This window comes from Lissotriton vulgaris, chromosome 6 (assembly GCF_964263255.1).
Source record: "Lissotriton vulgaris chromosome 6, aLisVul1.2, whole genome shotgun sequence".
In the NCBI taxonomy this organism is placed as follows: Eukaryota; Metazoa; Chordata; class Amphibia; order Caudata; family Salamandridae; genus Lissotriton; species Lissotriton vulgaris.
Window position 1 is genome coordinate 43,084,781 of NC_141694.1, and position 17,195 is coordinate 43,101,975.

The window sequence follows — 17,195 nt, forward strand, 5'->3', positions numbered from 1 at the left end:
GCACACTAACCGAGTATCACAAACGTCAAGGGTTATAGGATTACAATGTCCCTGCAAAGAGCAAAAACCCTCGGTTTTTGGCGACTGCAGACGTCAAATATCACAACAAAGAACAAAATACCAAGAACCACAAATGCAATGGAACCATGCAACAACTAAGCACCCACAACAAAGGACTCTGGGAGCGACCCACAAATACTTAACTCAAAGATCAGTGGCGTCACCAGGAAGGCCTGTCAATCGTCTCGCTGTACCAAGGTCTACGCCAGGCGCCAAAACAGGTCTACAGTCAGGGCAGCAGTCCGTCGCAGCCGTCAGGAGGCGGGGATCTTCGCGGAAAAAGTCGTCGGGCCACTTGTTTCGACAACAGGATCGATGAAGCGGGGTGCACCTTCCCTCGGAGATTTCACGCGAAGTTCCTCACGATCGTCGGGCTTTGGACCGGTACCACTGATGCAGCCCTATGTTGGGCGCCAACTGAAGGACTGGGTTTTTCTAAGACCCAGCGGTGCCAGGGATAACACCTAAAACCTTCGTGGGTAACCTGTTCCGGCGTACAAATGACAGAGACACGGGACACTTTCTTCGGCGTCAAAGATTCGAGGTTTATTACTGCAGGGAACACAGAAGTCACGAGAAGTACATAGCATGTAAGTTCACAGAGACTGCTTCACATTGCATCTGTGGATCGCTCTTCTTATACAGTTTTTGAGCATAGGCTAACATGGTGCACAAAGGTTTACAACCTGGTTCCCATTGTAAAGATCATAAGGGGTCGCTTTCATGTATTCAGGGCCCGGAACATAAATACAGTAGCGTTTGGCAGTTCCTAACTGTAAAAGTACATCTTCCCACCATTAGTACATTCCGTTCGGCAGTAAACGAATCAAGGAAGAGACAGAAACAGGTGCAGAGGAAGACGAGGACAGTGAACAGATCGAAGAGGGTGTAAAAGGGCTGGTATCAGGAAACACGAGTTGCAGGCATCAAAGGGAACGTGCCTAATGAATGCACAACTAAGACAATAGACCGGCACGGCAAGATGAGTCTCGAGCGGGGCCATCTGCCTTACAGTGTCATCCCCCTCATCATAAGACACCTTCAAAGGAAACGCGTCTTCCACAAGAGTTTGGGAATCCCAGGGTCGCGAAGCGGACAGCGTCCGTTCGCTGGCTACTTGAGGGCAAGAAACAAAATGGATGCCGTATCTAAGATGGAACCCGTGGGTTCAGATGAAGAAACCCACGAAACAAACGAACGGTTTAGGCTAGCATAGCGAAAACGCGTACACTCACTAAGCTCGTCATTTGCGGTTCATAGATACCAGACTCGACCATATTTGTGCGAGTCGAAAACACCACTTACAATTGTCACGGAACCTCAACAGGGTTTTTTAAGAGCTAAGGGGCATATCATCAAGGCCAGGCGATAAACTTATCGCCGCGTTAGCGCCTGTTTTCGGGGGCAAAGCGGCGAAAATTTTATCGCCTTATCAATAAAGACATGCTATTGCATGTTATGCTGACTTAGCACCCGTAACATCAATGCCCAACTTTGCATCGCCAATGAGATGCAAAGTGGGCGTATCACTCTGAAATTACCTGGGAAATGTCGCTAAGCAACATTACTCCTATTAGCAATCTGCACGCTAACCTGTGCAGCAATGTTAAAAGGAGCGCTAACGGTGCTCATCGCAGGTTTCCTTGCACCTGCTTTTCTTCTGACTAAACAATATTAACCTAAGGGTGGTGGATTATAGGGCTGACACCACCCAGCCCTATTAACAAGGTATCGCCTGTAGTTCTGCGTTTATCGCTGGATTTCCAGCGATAAACGCACCTTTGGCAATTATCGCTGCTTCATATAGCGCATCAGAGATAAGCGTTGTTGATAGCACGCTATCTCGGCGATATGAACCAGCGATAGCCAGCGATAATTATCCTAGCACTAAGTGCGCTTATCGCCTGTCCTTTATGATATGCCCCTAAGTCAGGTGGAGGAACTGTTTGTTGCCAATTCTACAAAACACCACTCCACGAAGAAGCAAGGGTCACAGGGAGAATATTTATAGACCTAACCAGATTCAATCCCCTAATCCTGTAATAATCAACACATAAATAATCTGGTGGTTTGGTGAGGAATAAAAACTACAAAGACTAGAAAGGCAGGATCCAAAGTGATGACTCGCCAAAAGTAAAGCTGGTGACAACTATAATCTCTGAGACATGTGCGACTCCATGACAGAAGAAACCCTGAGGAGGGGAGGAAAAAATGAGGATTTCCATCAACTGCCCTTCGTGGCCAGTGTCATCATTTGGAATTCCAAAGTACCCCTGTCACCTCAGCTCTTCTGGCAGCAAGCCAAAAGCTGGTGAACTGGGTGTAAAAAGAGAGCAATGAGACCTGAGTCTGAGCCAGGTGAGGTGAGTCTGATACCTCACACAGGATAGGTGAGTGAAAATCACTTTAGCACATTTGGTTGTAACTACAGAGCAAGGTGGAGGATATGGATCTGAAGCTGCAAGAGTTACATGTACTGATCTGATGCTCTCTCTATCTCTATAGGCATGAATAGCCATCCATCCTGTATAGAGGTACTGTAAATGGTCGCAAGTAATAGCACTGTGATAATTTTATGTTTTTGTTACCTAATGCATTTTGTTTCACTGTTTTCGAATTGCTCTTAATGCAGAAGCTACTATTACAAGGTCCTAAAGAAAGCCGGGGTTCCAAGGCCCACTACGGCTGAAACTAGTAAACCATAACATCCGGCGGATTTGTTACGCGCCGACACTATGACTTTTATTAAGCTCAACAGCAGTCATCAATAAAATGTTTGGATTGCTGCTGAATCTTTTTTAACTTCACTTTGACTTAGCTATTTTCATTGCATTGCATCTTTGATTGATTTGGTCAGTATACCTTTCGGATAACCAGGCTATCAATCTTTTCTCTTGTCTCATTGGTCTCTTTTTACGCCTAGTTCACCAGCTTTTTGCCTGCTGCCAGAAGAGCTGAGGTGACAGGGGTACTTCGGAATTCCAAATTATGACACTGGCCACGAAGGGCAGTTGATGGAAATCCTCATTTTTTCCTCCCCTCCTCAGGGTTTCTTCTGTCATGGAGTCGCACGTGTCTCAGAGATTATAGTTGTCACCAGCTTTAGTTTTGGCAAGTGATCACTTTGGATCCTGCCTTTCTAGTCTTTGTAGTTTTTATTCCTCGCCAGACCACCAGATTATTTATGTGTTGATTGTTGCCAATTCTGCACAGCTCTCTCCACTACTGATATGCAGTCCTATCTATCATGTTACACAGCTCTCAGTACTACTGACATGCAGTCCTATCCCTGAGGATACTCAGGTCTCAGTACTACTGACATTCAGACCCATCCTTCAGGCTACACAGCTCTCAGTACTACTGACATGCCGTCATATCCCTGTGGTTACACAGCTCAAAGTACTACTGAAATTCAGTCCTAGCCCTGAGGTTACACAGCTCTTAGTACTACTGACATTGAGACCTATTCTTCCGTTGCACAGCTCTCAGTACTACTGACATTCAGACCTATTCTTCCGGTTACACAGCTCTCAGTACTACTGACATGCAATGCAATCCCTGAGTTTACACAGCTCTCAGTACTACTGACATAAAGTCCTATCCCTGAGGTAACAAAGTTCTCAGTATTAATGACATGCAGTCCTATTAATCATGTTACACAGCTCTCAGTACTACTGACATGCAGTCCTGTCCCTGAGGTAACAAAGTTCTCAGTATTAATGACATGCAGTCCTATTAATCATGTTACACAGCTCTCAGTACTACTGACATGCAGTCCTGTCCCTGAGGTAACAAAGTTCTCAGTATTAATGACATGCAGTCCTATTAATCATGTTACACAGCTCTCAGTACTACTGACATGCAGTCCTATCCATTATGTTGCACATCTGTCAGTACTACTGGCATGTAGTACTTTCCCTGTAGTTACACAGCTCTCAGTACTACTGACATGTAGTCCTGTCCCTGAGATTACACAGATCTCAGTACTACTGAGATGAAGGCCTATCCCTGAGGTTACACAGCTCTCTGTGCTGCTGCCATGCAGGCTTATCCCTGAGGTTACACAGCTCTCCGTACTACTGACATGCAGTCCTACCCCTGAGTTTACACAGTTCTCAGTACTACTGACATGCAGTCATATGCAGTACTGAGGTACTACTGAGATGCAGGCCTCTCCCTTAAGCTACACAGCTCTCAGTACTACTGACATGCAGTCATATCCCTCCGGTTACACAGAACTCAGTACTCCTGACATGAAGTCCTATCCCTGAGGTTACACAGATCTCAGTACTACTGACTTGTAGTGCTGTCCCTGAGGTTACACAGCTCTCAGTACTACTGACATGCAGTCCTATCCATCATGTTACACAGCTCTCGGTACTAGTGACATGCAGTCCTATCCACGTTACACAGCTCACAGTACTACTGACATGCAGTCCTATCCATCATGTTACACAGCTCTCAGTACTACTAACATGCAGACCTATTCCTCAGGTTACAGAGCTTTTGTACTATTGACATGCTAGACCTATGCCGCATGTTACATAGCTGTTAGTAATCACAGCCATGCCAGACTATCCCTGAGTTTACACAGTCGCAAATGCAGGCCTACTGCAATGGAGAATCCGCCGGCTACAGGCACACAGTTAGTCCCGCTGAACAAAGTACTTGAAATCCTGGTTTGTGGAGCATTGAAAGATTCTGTGTTAAAGATGCGCTGCGCAGTCAAAGCGATGCATCAGTTCAAAGATGCAATAAGGCTGCAGTGCATATACCTGCATCATAGTTGAGGATCCCATCAAGGGGTCCTGCAATGAGAAGTCTGGCATTGAGGAAGCAGCACACAGTGGGGGTGATGCATGAGTTATAAAGAGCAGCGAGGCTGCGATACGGAGTCCGTTTTTGTTATCACGGCTGCTGCTGACAAGTTATGCGGAGGCCTGTGCCAAGCTTGCATTGCACAATGGTGGTTCTGAAGTGCTGCGTAAAAATGCGGTTCTTTGCGATGGGTCCAATCCACACAGCAGTGGAGATGCATCAGTTCTGCTCAGGTTGCGCATTGCAGCAGAGGAGATTTACCAGTTCCTTGGGATCCATAATGGCTGACAGAGCACCTTAAGCCCACTTCCAAGGGACCAGAACTACGGTGGCACCACTTGGCAGGGCAAACTCACAGATGGCAGAGTCCAGGTGCAAGGTTGTTGCAAGCCTGTTGTGTCCCTGAGGCTTCATATCAGGAGGGCAGCCAACTAGCCATTGGAGTCACTCTGTGTTGTGGGCTCAAGAGAATTGAAAGTACAATCCCAGAGACACCACACATGAAATGGGGACCTGCTCTCATTTGGAATTACACTTCTAACATTTTATAAGGTAACCTCAATGTTATCCTGTAGGAAAGGTAGGCCTTGAGGTACCAGACTTATAAGACTTAAAGTACATGGCCTAATTTTTAAATACATTGCACCCTCTCCTCTTTACTGTCCAGGGCCTACCCAAGGAGTGACATGTATTTAAAAAGGAAGGTTTGGGCGTGGCAAAAGGGTTACTTTGCCAAGTCGAAATGGCAGTTTAAACTCTACACACACAGGCTGTAATGGCAGGCCTGAGACATGTTTAAAGTGCTACTTAAGTGGGAGGCACGATCAGTTCTACAGGCCACTAGTTGCATTTAACTTATAGGCCCTGAGCACAGGTAGTGCCACCTTACTATGGACTTACAAGAAAATTAAATAAGCCAATTGGGTATAAGCCAATCTAACATGTTTTAAATAGAGAGCATAAGCACTTTAGCACCGGTTAGTGGTTGGAAAGTGTGCAGGCTCCCAAAGACAGCGAAAACGTAGTCAGTAAAAACAGGATGTCTGAAGGCAAAAGGTTGGGGCGAAACCACACCAAGGATGCCAGGTCCAACATACTTCATATCCGTTTTCTCTATGAAAATGGATATTACATGTGGATTCAGTGTTTTCTGCACACAATTACACCTGTATTGGAATTTACAGCATATGTTCCCACTGTAAGTTTGGCAGGGGAGAATTAGTAGGGACTGGTGTAATAGCCACGTTACTCATAATTTCAGTCACCTAGATTGTGATCACAGCCTACCCCTTAAACTAGACGGGTAATTACATGAGTACTTTAAATCAGCAAGCGTGCTCAATTGCTATCTTGGAGGGCCTTCGTACCCCTTGAGTACTGAAGCAGGGCTCTGCTGCTACAAAATGCTAAAAGGACAGATGATGCTAGAAACTAGCAGTGGCAGGATACCTGGACACAGATTTCTCAAGTCCAGCAACGCATGGTAGCAGGTAAAATTGCTGTGCTGCGTAGTTTGAAAGAAGAAAGCAGAACGCCATATCTAATAGGATGTGGTACTGTTCCGCTTGTCCGTGCCCTTTAATAAGCCATGAGCCAACACTGACACACTTGCACTATAGTGCAAGGGTGTCTGCATTGTCTGAAGCACAGTTTTTTCACTGGAAGAGGTCCCTTCACGTATAAAGCCTATGTGTTAAGGTTTTTCCCACTGTATCTGTGCTGTACAATGCAGCACACATGCAAACTTGGGAAAGCCTGCCTGAAGAAGGCATAGGATTTTGTTGTCAATCCCTTTCTAAAAATCCTTGTAGATAGTGATTTGCATCAAAACTCATTGGTGATTGAATGGGACACCCATGCACCACCCACAGAAAGCCTCCTTAACGCAAAGTAAAACAAGGCAGTGCATTGGGCAACTTTGCTTCACATAGGGTAACTATCCAACGCAAATGATGATTTGCTAGGGATAAAAATCCTGAAAAAACACATTGCTACAGAAATAGCATTTGCATCAGACATGTAATGCAAACCCCAATGCAAAGCGTTTGTAACTCCGGGCCTGGGTTGTCTGCTGAGTCCTGCAAAAAGACTGAAGTTTGTTTATGTAGAAAAACAGCTATAATGATCATTCCTGTAAGTGCAGGGCCCACTGCGTGGGTGTGTGCTGGATATGTGATACTGAACGCTGGGTACAGTGCCGAGGTGTGCAGGGATTATTGTTGTGAAGAGATAGGTAAGCTTGTTAACTGCTGCCCACACCTGAGCTGTCCCAGATTTGTTGGCACTCATTAGGCGCATAATATATTTGTAACTGTCAGGCTACAGGGAAGCTCCCTTGTTTACCTAATGGCTGCAAACATTAAGTCTTGTTAAAAGAGATGAGGGAGGGTGTGCGAAGGCAGGGCCACGTCAAATTGGCATGCTGCGTACCAGAAAGAGCTGCTAGCGAAGATAAGGGGAGTCACAACCATTAGTGAGTTAAACTGTTGTGGGAGGCCTGTGCATCAGGGGTGGCGCCGTACAGCAAACGCAGTGGGAAAGCGAAATCCAGGGAAGCAAAGAAACACAGAGCGAACAAGTCAGACGGCTGCAAAGGCATGGTATGGGTAGGCTAGGGTAAGCTAGAAAGTCTGAGTAGAGGAGAGGGGACTGATAAATATAAATTCTTCAAACTCCAGAACTGCCCACCTTAAGATCATTTTCACAGTGTGATTGCACAGAGAAGGGGGCGTGGTCTTGGGAAGTGGGCAGGGAATGACATGTTTGGCTTTGGCCGTATTGCTCTGTCTTAACAACCCCGACATGCTCCCACAACTCCTGCCCCTATCCCCCACAAATAAACAACAAGAATGAAGTCAACTGTATGTCGCATTGCGGGACTGTGTGAGTTGGTAGTATTCAAATTCACTAGACCTCAATCTGAGTTGTGAGCAAAGGGTAAAATTCACCACAACAAATGTCCAAACAATGGGGCTCATTACGATGGCAGTGAACCCTCCACCAGCAGCCTGCCTTTGGCGAGTTCACCGGAATCATGCAGCCATTCTCCGCCCGCCAGATAAGGATGGTGGGTGGATGGAAAGCCTCTCCACCACAGGTCCAACACAAGCAATTGTTATGATTGCTTGTCAGAATCGGAAAGCATACCTAGAATGGTGGAGGTGGGGAACAACATTTACAACGCAACTTTTACAACGCACTACCTTTACAACAAAACCTTTACAATGCAACATCCATTACAACGCATGCCATTACAACGCAACCATTACAAAGCATGTCACTACAGCGCATACCACTACAACGTATGTCATTACAACGCAGTCATTACAAAGCATACCATTACAATGCATACACATAGTACCCTTCCACTATCCAACACTTACCCTACTGTTGCACCCCCTGGAGTTAGAATTGTAATTTTTACCCCTACACTATCGAACACTTACCCTACTGTTGCACCTCTTGGAGTTAGAATAGTAATTATTACCCCTCAACTATCCAACACTTACCCTACTGTTGCACCCTCCTGGAGTTAGACTAGTAAATGTTACCCCTACACTATCCAATACTTACCATACATGCAATGTAATGGAATGTGTTGTAATGGTATGCGTTGTAAAGGAAGTATGCGTTGTAGTGGAATGCGTTGTAAAGGTAGTTTTTAGAGATGCTCTGTAATGGCATGCGTTGTAATGGAATGCATTGTAATGGATGTTGCGTTGTAAAAAATGCATTGTAAAGGTATGCGTTGTAAAAGTATGTGTTGTAACGACATACATCCGGTGGAGGTGCCTAGCAGGCACCGTCCGCCACATTAGGATGCTTTATTCCCACCAGCATTGAATGGCGGTTCAACTGCCATTCAAAGGCAGGCGGAGATTGACTTTGGGGGGCTGTTGAGAGCCCCCCCTTGTGCAGGGACATGGAAATTATGCACTTGGTGGCACAATAGGTGCCTCTCTATAGTTCCCTGCACCAGGTTGCAGGCACCATGTGGTGCCTGCCACGTAGTGCAGGGAAATTCACAACATGCATTTGAGCTATTACTGCGGGTGCTGCAGCCAGCAGCACCTGCCGCAATGGTAAACATGCCGAATTCGACGGCCACTGTGGTGGTCGCATTGTAATTCCATGTGCAGGATAGCCGCCATATAGTGGGCCGGTCCCAATTCCTGTAAATACTGCGTGTAAATAGCTTTGTGAATGGGGTCCTGAGTCTGAATCACTGACATAACCTCAACAGACCGAATATCGACTAGACAAAATATCGGTGAGGAATTATCGACTACACAAATATCGAATGCCAATACTTAGAAAAGAAAACACAAAAATATCAACTCCACAATATCGATAGAAAAACATATTGACTACAACATTATCGACCATCAATATTATCGCATGTAATAAACATCGACTTTCAATTCTTAACATGAAACGTAGCCAAACTATCAAACATCAAAATATAGAATACAAATATATCTTAACCTATAGAATATCGACTTCACAAAATACAATCAAAATGCACTTTCTAATTAAAAATACATATTATACACATCACAAATAACCATAAACTATTTTATAAAATAAACACAGCATACAATAAAAATTGTAAACAATAAAAAATAAACATTTACATCAAACAAACAATTTAAAACACATAAACAACATTTCAAATAATAAAACATTACTTAATGCACATTATAAATATTCTTTTACTTTAAATCAGAAAAAATGGCATTACCCATAGGAAAAAATTGCCTTACCCATAGAAAAAAAAAGTAATTGGCGTCACCCATTTAAGGAAAACAATTGGCAAAACCATTAATAAAATTCAAATGAACAAATAGGAAAAAGCTATCAATTTGAACAACCAATACACTTTCAGAAACAATTAAACTAATTCTATTAAAAGAAGAATTAAACCAGCTAAAATTGCAATCTAAACCACCAAAGAAAATGAAGGGGAAACTCTACCGGATTGCTGAGAGAAAACTGATTGACTTCAACAAAAAAACAGCTACACCTATATAAAGTAAGTACTACCACCTTAATATATTTACAAAACGTAAATCTATAAATCTAAAACTTCAAACCTGTATTTGAAATACAAATAACTAAAACATCTCTTTTATTTCTACTCTATTTTCTACAGAGAAAAAGAAAATAAAGAAAAACTGCACAACATCTGCACTTCAAAGAAAAAAGATAAAAAAGTAAGTATATAATTTAAAACATGACTGAAAACCTTAATAAATAGAAAACAAAGTACAAACTAGCTAGCAGAGCACAACAAAATAAACAGAAATACATTTAAAATATTGTAACACATTTTCTCCATCTCCACAGGTACTGAAGAAATACACCGAAAAGAAAAGTTTGAAGGAAAGCAACACCTGAATTCAACAAAGAAATAAACTGGTAAATAATGAAAGTGCAAAACAGTGTTATTATAATACAAAATACATAATTTAAATGCTTTCCTAATAATGTAATGTTTAATTTCTCCTAGCACCAAAAAGCAAGCATGACTAAAGGAGCAAAATTTGTGTATTCTCAGAAAGGGAAAATGCTTCTTTGTTACATGGGATATGTATATACTCAACAGAAACAGAAAGATATGAAAGTTTTTTGGAAGTGCACTAAATATTATTCTAGCAAATGTTATGGTAGAGCTATAACTCAGGAAATTACTGTGACTTATACTAAGGAACATAACCACCCACCCAATGTAACAGAAATAGAGATTAGAGAAATGATTGATTCCCTTAAAGAAGCTAGTACTAGTACTGATGTAGCAACAACTGCTATTCTAAAACCACATTTAAGTGTTCTACCCCAACACACCTCTAGCCAACTACCATCTATAGATTCCCTTAAAAGAACCATAGCTAGACAAAAAAGAGCTACATCAGCTACTCCTCCCATACCTACAACCTTTGAAGAAGTGCAAATTCCCCCTGAACTCTATCTAACTCATATAATGAACCATTTATACAATATGACAACAAATCAAAAGATAAAAGAGTAATACTGTTTTCCACTGCAGACAACATGACTAAACTACACCAATGCCAAACTTGGATGATGGATGGTACTTTTGAAGTATGTCCTAAACCTTTTTACCAATTGTACTCTATCCATGGTCATTTCCAAAATTCAAATATTCCATTCCTATATGCCCTCCTACCAAACAAACATCAATCTACCTACCAAGAAGTCCTAACCAAAGTCAAACAGCAAACTAATGACTATTTCCTGCAAAAAATTTTGATTGATCTTGAAAAAGCAATGATAAACAGTATCCTTAAAACATACCCTCACACAGCAATACAAGGTTGCTATTATCATTTCAATCAATGTATATGGCGACATCTACAAAAATCTACATTCTGGGGCCAATTCGGATCCGGTAAAAAGCGCTCCGAATAGCTGTTTGGAGCATTTTTCCCGTACGAATCGTATCCTGCAACATCCCCCGTACGTACGACGAAGTACGAGTCGTACCAGGAGCTGGACTCCGTACGAACCAAACAGAGACTGTACAAATCAAATCCCCATACGACTCTCACTCGGAACCCGCTGTACGCTACATCTGTACAGTTCGCGGCTAGTTTATACGACCCAGCAAGTACGATACGTGTCGGGTACGCACCATACAACCCTTTTTCTATGGGAGCTGAAAACAGTCGTAAAAGCAGAGTTCGCCCTGAAACGGGTACAAGTATGCCCCCAGTGTATGGCGTGTACCCCCCATGATCGCAGGGGTATGGCGCGTACCCCTGCGATCATGGGGGGTACGCGTCATATACCCAGCATACATGGGGTACGCACCGTACCCCATGTACGCTGGGTGTACAGCGCGTACCCCCCATAATCGAAGGGGTATGCGCCGTACCCCTGCGATCATGGGGGGTACGAGCCATGCGGTGTGTATGTGATTGTGCGCTTTTCCGTACGAATCGCCCTTACCTGACGTGGACTGTACGACTCGCGTCCTGATACCCCGGTCCGGATTGTACTCGTCGGGTCATACGGCGTGTGTACGAGTCGTACGGAGACGGCTCCGAATGCGATTCGTACGGACGGTAATTTTACCGGATTGGAATCGGGCCCTAGTGTCCAATACGCCACAGACGGCACCTTTGCTTACCAAATGAAAAATCTAATTTCCCTAGCCTATGTTCCTGTGACAGACGTTGCTGAACACTATAACCTATTAATAGACAGCCCCTACTACAAAAGAAATGAAGAAAGACTAAGCCCCATGCTTCACTACTTCGAAGATACATGGGTAGGAAGGCTACACCGATCTGGTCATAGAAGACAACCTAAATATCAAATTGCCTGGTGGAACGTCTACCTTAGCACCTTAAATAAGGAAGCAAAAACAAACAATGCAGTTGAAGGATGGCATAATGCCTTCCAAGCAACCACAGGCAGAGGGACACCTACCCTTCACAAATTAATACAATCCCTACAAAAAGAGAGGTGTTACCAAGAGCTCCGAATGGAGCAATCAGTAACCCTGATTGGACCTAAATTAACTAAACAAACTAAAAAAATGTATAACACACTCCAAAGCCAAGTTACCCTCTATCCAACTACCAGAGGACTAGAATATCTCTCAATGATAGCTAAAACGATTCTGTAAAATATATCATAACTATACATCCAACATTAGCCACTTCTAAATATAACTGTTCCTACCTTTGTTATATATAACAAATTGTAATTAAATTATCAAATACATATTAAACATATATATTAAATGTATTATGATAATTTATTTTCAAACTGTTACATATAACGTAGCAATATAACAAATTAAAACAGCTTTCCCACCCAAAAACATTTTTTATATACTTACAGTTTCTGTCGCTGCTTTAAAATTAATCCAATGATGAAAAGTCCAAACCAAAGCGTTCAAAAGGTCCATACAATCCAAGGAAGCCCAAAAAGAAATGAAAACATACAAGCAAATCCATGGCGACTCATCTCCAATGTAATCCACACGATATACCCTTCAAAACCCGGATATAGTTATTTAAAAAAAGAAACGCTCCTGGAAAACACGAAAAACTAAGGGCCCTATTATGATGGCGGACGGACTTGCGTCCGTCCGCCACCCCTGAGTAAGAGGGACCGTCCGCATGGGCAGCGGCGGTCCCTCCATGGCAATTAGGATTTGACCGCCACCCTGGCGGTCACATCCTGTATTTTTTACATTGCGGCGGGTGCTGCTTGAAGCAGCACCCGCCGCAATGCAAAAAATGAAAGCAGTGTATTTACATGAACAAAGCGGCAGGCACGCGCGGTGCCTGCCGCTTCGTGCAAGCAAAGGCAGGGCGGTACCATAGGTACCCCCATGTGCACACCCCACACCCCCTTCCGAAGTGAATGTCCGTATGATTTTCCTCTGCAGAAAAGCCGCCGCGGAAAAGCATGTGATTCCCTCCATCCTAATATGGCTGGCGGTGTCTGATAGACACCGCCAGCCATGTTAGTGCTTTTCTGCCACGGTCGGAAGGCGACCGCGGCGGAAAAGCTGCGGACGGAATTCAATACCCACCAGCCATCCTAATTTGGCGGTGGGTCTTTGGAGGCTCCACAGCGGTTTCCCCACATCCTCCGGGCCGGCGGTGGCTTCCGCCGGCCCGGAGGATGCGGGAAAACCGCGATCATAATCTGCCCCTAAGTATATGTATAAAAATAAGAGTATATAATACTGGTCACACTACTTTAAAAAAAAAAACGGACCTCCTCCAAAAACTTAAACGGCGACGACAACCTGAAAAATAGAAATAAACATACCCACCCACACAAATACACCCATACACATATAAAAATACATATTTGTACTATAAACATATCCATTTACTAACATTTAAACATATTGGCATACCTCACACACCTAGGACTGAAACGCGGTAAAAACTAAATATCGTAAACTCTAGCTAACACCTAAAACACAATCTAGGATCGATAATATAATCTAACTAAACCTAAATACACCACACATACACTTAAATTCACTTTATTAACTTATAAAATAAAATAAAAACAAACTTACCCTCTCCAAAGTGACTCAGCATCCAACCGCGAGCTGTTCAGTTACCAAATGAGACAAAATAACATTACACGGTTAAAAAATAGTCCCTGTATATGTGAAAAGGCTATTTATTTTCTATTTTCCAACACTTAAAAATTAAAAATATAGTCTTACATTGTATGTTATTTTTCTTGATTATTTTTTTAATAATTATAAAAATATATTTGTTTAAAAAAATTATTTACACTGTTATTTAACTAACTGTTAAAAAGAAAATATTATTTATGTACACTTTTTAATTAATGTAAATGTTGAAATTACTTTTATAATTGACTTTGTGTTAAACATTATGTTTATAAATATGTTAATGTTATTATAAAAGTTACCTATGGTTTTAAATTTCTTTTTGATTATTTACATCTGTAAAAATGTATATTAATATTTTCAATATTAATTGTATCAATTTCTAGATCAACCTATTACCATTTTGTAACCAACAAAAATGTTACTATTTTAAATTCTTTATAAAAATGTATCTATCTATCAAAGATCTCTACTTTAAAATATGAAAAATTGTATGTACAACAAATATAACAATTATTTTCAACATGTTTGTTATTAAAATATTTCTATTTTGTATGCGATTTAAAGTAATTGTTATTAAAATGTACACTATGTAATTATGTTTATCAAAAATTACATTTTTAATATATGCGAATAAACATAAAAATTATTTGAGTGCAATTTATCAATTTTTTTAATATGCAAATATTTACTTGCTATGATTTTTTTTAATAAAGACTATTTACTTATTAAATGATACTGCAAATACAAATGTTTTCTCTACTTCCCATTTGTTTTTCCATCTTAATAAACTGTTTCTAAATTTTTCCATTTAACCATGTGTGTCTACTTTTTTTAATATTGAAATAAAATATAATTTAAATATTATTTTTATTATATATTGATTATTTTTTAAATGTCATAAATATTGTGATTTATTTATCAATGTATTAGTAGTCTAACAATAATTATAATTACTACTATAGTTATTATATTTTGATACAAATAATTATTGTAGTATTCTACCAACAAAAATGTATTTCTCTACAAAGTTTTTGCTATTCCCACTCCACCAAGTATAAACTCTGAGAAGGTGCTGAACACTAAACCCATATAAATTACTATTCCAACTCCATAAAATATAAAGTCAGGGAAGTTGCTGGACATTCAACCCATATAAATTACTATTCCCACTTCACCAAGTATAAACTCAGGGAAGGTGCTGGACATTCAACCCATATAAATTACTATTCCCACTCCACCAAATATAAAGTCAGTGAAGGTGCTGGACACAATACCCATATAAATTACTATTCCCACTCCACCAAGTATAAACTCAAAAAGGTGCTGGACAGTAAACCCATATAAATTACTATTCCCACTCCACCAAGTATAAACTCAGGGAAGGTGCTGGACATTCAACCCATCTAAATTACTATTCCCACTCCACCAAGAATAAACTCTGAGAAGGTGTTGGACACTAAACCCATATAAATTACTATTCCCACTCTACCAAGTATAAAGTCAAGGAAGGTGCTGGACACAATACCCATATAAATTACCTCAGGGAAGGTGCTGGACATTCAACCCATATAAATTACTATTCCCACTCCACCAAGTATAAACTCTTAGAAGGCGCGCCAAAGGCAAGCCCGTCTGCGCCCGTCCGCGCCTCGCCCATGCCTAGTGCCACCCCCCCTGGTCAAAAAATTAGCTATACAAGAGAATCCCTACTAAAACTAAAACCAGACCCATCGTCCTGCACCCAACCAGTGGACATGATGACCTGGACAGGATCTTGGAACTGTAGACTCTGCAGACACAGCCTTGGCCCCAACAATCAAATGAGAAATATCCCACCCATACAGGTAAAGAATCTCCAGTGCGGACTGATTAACGTCAGGCCCATGGGAAAGCACGGCGCACATATCTTCGATCTAATAATAGAAAAAAAGCTAGATTGCCTCTTCATGACGGAAACGTGGTTGACACCCAATAATAACCCAGATATAACTAACTCCCTCCCCCCAGGATACCTAATCTCCAGAGAGGACAGACCTATTCAGAGGGGTGGAGGTATTGCTATTGCCTACCGTGATAACCTAGACTGCCAAACTTTCAACATACCAGGCCTTAAAGGGGCAGAAAATGTTGGCTTCGCGCTAAAAATACATGACTCCTTCACTTTCTCAGGGGCTTTGATTTACTGACCACCTGGTACACATACTGACTTCACGAACAGCATCGGTGAAGCTATAGGCAACCTAGCCCTCAAATCAGCCAATTTTACCATCCTGGGAGATACCAACATACATCTAGATGCTCACTCAGACCAGGCCACAATCTGCTTCACTGACACTATGAATGTACTTGGCCTAAAAATTCTTACCACCTCTGCCACACACAAGGCGGGACATATACTTGACTGTATCTGCTCCAATATCGAAGGACTTAAGGTAGACACTCCACAAATATTAACCTGGACAGACCATAGCTATATCCCGTTCGAATTCCCAGTAACATTACACTCTCGGACCAAAAAAGCTAATGTTTCCTCAGGGCCTGCCATGGTAGTACCCTGTTGGAAAGATCTGATTGGGTAATCAGACTTCCTAACAAGAGCAGACAAATCCAGACCGACAAAGACAGCCAGGCCTTTAGGGAATGGATCAACACTCTCATAAAGGCTCAGGAGTCTATCCCACCCTGTCTGAGGACCAGGAGAAAACAAAGACCCACTGCCCCGTGGTTCTCTCTCACCCTAAAAGAGGAACAAAGGAAGGTTAGGGCGCTCGAACGAAAGTGGCGACTTAATTATACAGACACTGACCAAGACATGTATAAAATCGCCCGTTGTCAATATTACGGTCTGATCAAAACAGCCAAAAGAGAATACAATACGGAAGCCATTAATAAAAGCAATAACAAGCAAAAAGAGATTTTAAACATTGTAAATAAATTCACTAATCCTAAAACCATGCAGAAAGACATCCCCTCACAGACCCTCTGCAACACCATTGCAGACTTCTTTGAGGGTAAAATCTTAACGCTGATCAAAGATTTCCCGCAACCTCATAACCATGACGAGAGCAAGGCAATCAATTCCAGCCTAATAACTCATACCTGACCTCTTTTCAACCTGTAAGCCAAGAAGAATCTCAAATAGAAATCCTCAAAATTAAATCGGGATCCCCCTTCGACCCCT